Here is a 6,000-nt window from a genome sequence, read left to right as displayed (position 1 = left end):
AGAACACTTGGTAGAGCATGTTTTAAATTAAACTACCCAATTCAAAACATTTCCATCATAAGTCTACTCAAACTTCTGCAATCCACCAGTATCAGTAAATATGTACAATCTCTGCAGAAGTAAAATTCATCTAAATAAATTCCACATTAAAGAGATCTGTAACTAATGAAGAGGTTGCTGCTAGCAAACAAAACTTTATATTTGATTGTTTTGTCTACAAATAAAGTGCCTGTTGCCCTTGAGGAATAAATTGCCTATGTTACATTAAAAAAAATGATAAGCTAGTAATATTGCAACAGGGAATAGATAGCAAACTGATAACAGGTTCATAATAACTAGGTATCTCTACCAAAGAGGACATTCTCTGGACTGCAGCATCCACCCCGTTTAAAAGTACAACACAGTATGGTATCAGCCATCCATCTACATACTATGAAAGTAGAACCCACAGCCTTCTGCATCAAAAGCAAGTATTCTACCTGTTGTGCTACTAACACAAGCAGACTCGATATAAGCAGCACTAAACTTCTCTCCCCCTGAAGAACTATGCAGCACAAGAAATCTGGAAAAATCCAAAAATGAATTGTGGGGCGGGGGGGGGGGCAAAGGCCCAAAACCAGGGATACATTTTAAATATTACTTGTATAATCTTAGAAAACTTGCTAGAATAAAATGTGTTACCATGCATTTTCTGAAAGGTAGGAGGACAAACTTAAATGGCTATCATTATTTAGTGAATTTGGTTCTCACTAATTTGCTAGAAAACCACAAATTTTAAGAGGAACAGTCCAAAGACTAAAACACTGAATATAGGGGACTCAGGTAGATAGTAATCTTTACTTTGACAATCATATTGCCAAAGTAGTTAGGAAATCCTTTTATGTGGCCCATCTAATTACTAAAGGGTTCACATCTCGAAATAAAGAGGTTATAGTGCCCCTCTATTCGTCACTCATTAGACTCATCCTAGAGTACAATGCCCCATTTGGGATGTACCTCATAAGACACTTCCAACAGCTGGAAAGACCACAAAAGTACCTCACCAAGAGGATTACTGGTCTCAAACATATGTGCTATGCAGCCCAACTGAAAAAACTCTGGCTGTACTCAGTGGCATATCGCTTACTCAGGGGTGATGTCTGCCTGACTTGCAAAGCCATGTCCAACTCAGAATTGATGGACATGCTCCACCTAAAGAAATCCAAGTCACTGTGAGCCACGTGCTCTAGTGAGCTAAACCTTGCCACAACAATAAATAGAACATGCTGGAGGGATAGATTCCTGTCACAGAGACTCCCCATGCTTTGGAAAAAAATTCCAAATTACATTAGGCAGATCCCCTCACTAACACTCTTCAAAAGAAATCTTGATGAGTGGATAGATAACAGAAAATACTCCCCTGGGATCACTTCATTGGCTCTGCTTGACAGAGGATCAGTTAATTAATCAATGGGGTGGCGAAAGCCGACACACTCTGGCTAGGCTTATAAATGCCCTCTGGCAGATAGCCTAGTACCTACTTATGAACCTATAAGTGGTGGTGTGGGTAGGGAATTCAGGCTCTTGCTCCTTGTACCTAAGGTACAGGGTTTGAGCCTGAGTAACACTAACTATGCAGGGCTTACAGCCAGTAAAGTTAGACACACACTTTGGCAGGACTTACATCCATTAAGGTTAGACTGCAAACTAATGGACGTACAACACAAAGCAGATACTTCCCAGAACGTTAATGGAATTCCATAGTTGCACTTCAGCAAAACTGGACTTCCACAATAGAAATACACATTGGCCCAGACTAAAGAAAACAAGTGAAACTTAAGTTAAACTAGATTTATACTTCACAAAACATTAACGGACTTTCATAGTTGCACTACAGCAAAACTGGACTTCCACAATTGAAATACACACTGGCCCAGACTGAAAAAAACAAGTGAAAGTTAAACTAGACTGCAGATACCTTTCCAGAAAGTTAGTACAAGTTAAAAACCTTTACCCCAGAAAAAACGGAGAGTTAATCGGCCGGCTGATGATTGCAGAAAGATGAACTTTGAACTTTCAGCAGCTGCAGATAAAAAGACCTTTGGGCTTGGCCCAGCAAAAACAGACTTACAGAACTATGCAAAATTAATTACAGCCGGTAGTTGAACTACAAAAGTTAAACAATAGACTGCAAAATTAACGGACTTGCAGCACAACAAAAAGCAGATACATCTTCCCAGAATGTTAGTACAAGTTCACACACACACACACACACACACACACACACACACACACACACACACACACACACACACACACACACACACATGACTTCCATAGTTGAACTACAGACTGCAAAAAGACAAGTACACAAGTGAAAGTTAAACTAGACTGCAAAATTAACGGATGCACACACACCAGACTTCCATAGTTGAACTACACACTGGCCAAGACTGAAGAAAAAACAAGTACACAAGTGAACATTAAAGTAAACTGCAAAATTAACGGACCTACAGCACAAAGCAGATACCTTTTCAGAATGATGCAGATATTTGAACTTTGAATTTACAGCAGATAACTAGACTGCAAAATGAATGGACTTACAGCCGGTACAGGAGCAGATAGTTGAACTACAAAAGTTAAACAGTAGACTGCAAAATGAATGGACTTACAGTGCAGCATAAAGCAGATACCTCTTCCCAGAATGAATGGTTATGGACTTACAGTACAACACAAAGCAGATACCTGTTCCCAGAACATTAGTACAAGTTAAAAATAAACAGTAGACTGCATAGCCCAACAAAAATGGACTTGCATACAAAAGTTAAATAGTGGGCTTGCACACAGTTAATCGTCCAGCCAAAAAGGGTAAAAGCTATACTAAGCTATGGACTTACAGCAAGCAAAAGCTTGCTTGAATGGCTAGCGAACAGTTTTATTAGTTTTTCTTACCATATGTGGGTGGACTCTGCACAATTATACACATCTGCCGCCATTGCTGATTTACTGTTATATATTCCCTGTTTCCCTCTAAATATTTCAAAATCAATATCTAACCAAGTAGCTGATGTCATCATGCATGCCTCTGCTGGTGTTGCGTGGTGACATCAGCCATAGATTTAAAGTGGTAATTAAAAAAATAAATAAATAACATAATCTAAAAAAAAAAATCAGAAATTAGAGGGGCCACTCAGGAATTCGTGGCACTCCATTATTTTCCCCTCAAAACTGGTAAATACAGAGGAATTCAGTACAGTTGAGAGGTATCTCACGCACACACACACACACACACACACACACACACACACACACACACACACACACACACACACAAAGAGAGAGAGAGAAATAAAGAAGGACAGCTTACAAGGGTGCATACATGTAATTCTAATGAGTTAACCACAGTAATTTGCACATCATGTGGTGCATAGGAGATGATCATCATGAGATCAGAGCTGCAGTAGCTTTAAGCAATATGGGGCATGCTGCCAAGGATCAGACTCAGCCAGCCAGCTTTCAAAAGCATTAGGGCTCCTATGTACCCTAGCCACTGGTGTGCATGAGGGGGTGCAGATAAAACTAGAGTCTAGATTGCCATATACTTCAAAATGTTCTTGCCACAGAAGAGTGCTCCACAGAAGGCACAGGCAGACAGACATTCTGTTATCACTTCTTCAAAGCTGGGCAGATAAATTCCCCTCTAGTGATAGCCTTTCACGTTTATTTTAAAAAGAGTACTTTTTTATTTTGATTTCAGGGCATTTTTATTCTTTGAAATACTTGTCACTAGAAAACATTACCTCAGAACTTCAGTTTTATCGGTGGATCTTTGAGGGAATTTCTGTGTAAAACTGTGTTTTTCTTCTAGAACTAAATACATTTTACATCATAACTTTTTTTTGAGCTAATACTTTATTGGACAGTGTATTCTTTTGTGATTTTGCTTCAACAAAAAGTATATATTTTTGTCAGAAATGGAGACTGACCCCTATCTGATACTATATTCAGCTGTATGCCGGCCCCGAGTCCCTGTGAGTATTCTCTAGATATTTTTGTGAATTTTGGAAGATTTTATGAGAAAATGTGCACTGCTTATGCATTGTTTTGGTATGAGGTGCTTGAGCAAGTGAGTTTGGTGCTTCTGAATGAAAAGTTTTACCTCATTAACAACCTTTTTAGTATGGAGGTTTCATCTATTCTTCTTAGCTCTGCTGCCCATCTGAGAGATTCTGTTTATGTCTAGAGCATGGACCTGAGTCCAGCTAGGACTTTTGCTTCTTCCCCTAAATGCAAAAAGGAAAACAAAATCTGGGAGTCTTCAGTATTATAGCCAGCTTCCTTCTTGGCTCTGCTGCAAAACAACAATTGTTCCTCATACTTCACATCTACACCTTCTAGGTCCCCTAGTGTAGCTCCTTCATATGCTACTGTGGACCAGGAGCAGGTACATCCTCTAATGCTGTATATTTCCTTTACCAAGGAAGGAATAACCATCCCTGCAGGTCTTGGGGAAGGCGCCGGGGTTGAGATGCTCCTTTGTTAAACCACTTTGAGGAGCCTGTCCTCCTAAGTACTGACCATCTGCCCAGTTGGATTTTTTTGGGAGGTCATAATCATAGGAAAGAAGGCATAAGTCTAGGCATTTTCCTCATCTTGAAATCAGACAACTGTCTGGGTTTGGCAGAAGGATTGTTGGGAACAATACAGTCTTTCATTGTCAATTACCTTCTCAAAAGAAGAAGAAAATTTCTTCTCTATCAGATTCTGATTCTCAGTCAGAGGGATAGCAGTTGGATTGAGACTGTATATCTTATATTCCTTCACTACAGGATCAAGATTCTGAAACTGAAGAGAGCCTCTCCTCAGATTCTCCTCCTGAAGAATGGTCCTTTTCAAACATAATTGCCAGTATGAAGGACTTTTTTTCAGTGAGAACATACAAACATATCTGAATATCAGCAAGGATATTATGGTCTGTCACAAGTGGATTTTCCTCAGCCTGTACCTGTTCTTCCTATTTTGTCATCCCAGGAGGATGCCTTTTTTGGCAGCCTGTACTTTTCCTGACAGTAAGTCATCTGCTCCTAAAAAGTCTGATACATTGTATAAAGTGCCCTAGTCACATACTTTTTTTCTAACCCCAGGGCAGATTCTGCAGCAATTTCCTTGTCAAAGTCAGCTTCTACCAAACTTCTAATTACTAACCTTATCCCCTCTGAAACATTGGGAAAAGTTTTGAATAAGTTTGGTAAAAAAAAATATATATAGTTTATTCTTCTTCTACATTGCCCTCCAGAATTGTAAATTATCAGGCACACTTCTTGCTGGCTTCTTATGATAATTTAAAACATTTCATTGCTAATCTCCCTCCTTCAGATACTAAAACGTCTATGTGTTTGTTAGTATCTGCTATGTCTCAGATTATTAAACATTCTTCCAAATGTGCTTATGATATACTGCTGATGCTGTTTCCAGGGCTGCTTGCCTCTGGCTCTGTTTTGAGAAAATTTGCTTGGTTGTAGTCTCAACATTTGCCCGAAGATGTTAAAACTGAAATTTTAAGTGTTTCTCTGGGTAAATGAATGTTATCTGGTCCTTCCTTTGTGAAATTCCTTAATGGTTTTGATGAAAGGAAAAAGTTATTTCAGGCGATTATCCAGATTTTTAACCTTCCTTTCCAAAATATAACAAAAGGTTTTCTTCCAGCTCAGGTTTCTCTTTCAAAAAGCAAAACAAGCATATGCAGCAAGGTTGAGACAAGCAGAATTTCAAAGAAAAATGTGGCATAGAGGGTCAAAAAAGGAAGGACCTCCCTCTGAAACCCAAGAACAACTGAAAAAATCAGATTAACTATATGAGCCCTCTGGATATTTTATCTCCACATCCCCTGGCAAACCCATAAATCTATCCCACTGCTTAGGCTTTCATTATTTTTGATTGATTGAGTGATTGCTTTTGTTTACTGGGAAAATATGACTGGACCCAAGTCTTATTTTCAGCAGACACTCAGGGAGAAAAGTC

The sequence above is a fragment of the Protopterus annectens genome, chromosome 11.part0 (genome assembly GCF_019279795.1).
Source record: "Protopterus annectens isolate FY-2018-M chromosome 11.part0, PAN1.0, whole genome shotgun sequence".
Classification (NCBI taxonomy): Eukaryota; Metazoa; Chordata; order Ceratodontiformes; family Protopteridae; genus Protopterus; species Protopterus annectens.
This window is presented reverse-complemented; position numbering follows the sequence as displayed.